Source organism: Octodon degus, unplaced genomic scaffold (assembly GCF_000260255.1).
Source record: "Octodon degus isolate 3935 unplaced genomic scaffold, OctDeg1.0 scaffold00120, whole genome shotgun sequence".
Lineage (NCBI taxonomy): Eukaryota > Metazoa > Chordata > Mammalia > Rodentia > Octodontidae > Octodon > Octodon degus.
This window is the reverse complement of record NW_004524696.1, coordinates 3,826,172-3,826,545: the sequence shown is the minus strand read 5'-3', so window position 1 is coordinate 3,826,545 and position 374 is coordinate 3,826,172.

The following is a 374-nucleotide window of genomic DNA, read 5'->3' as shown; positions in this document are numbered from 1 at the left end:
TTTTTTTATCCTTTCACAATATCCATCGTACCTTTTGGATTTTATTTACTCTTTCTGTTTATTTTTTACTAGGGAGATAATATGTTTACACATGTGAGTCTGATTTATTTTACTTATGAGTATGGTTACTAGTTGCATCCATTTACCTATAAAGTCTCAAGTTTATCTTTATTTATAGTTGAGTAATACTTGATTGTATAAAAATATCACAACATTTTTATACATTCCTCAGTCCATGGGAATTTGGATAATTCCCAAGATTTAGCTACAGCGCGCGGGGCTGCTGTAAACACGGGTGCACATTATGGTGCTGTGGTATATTTTTAATTCTTCTGGAAAAATACCTAGAAGGAGACTGGCTGGATCATTAACAT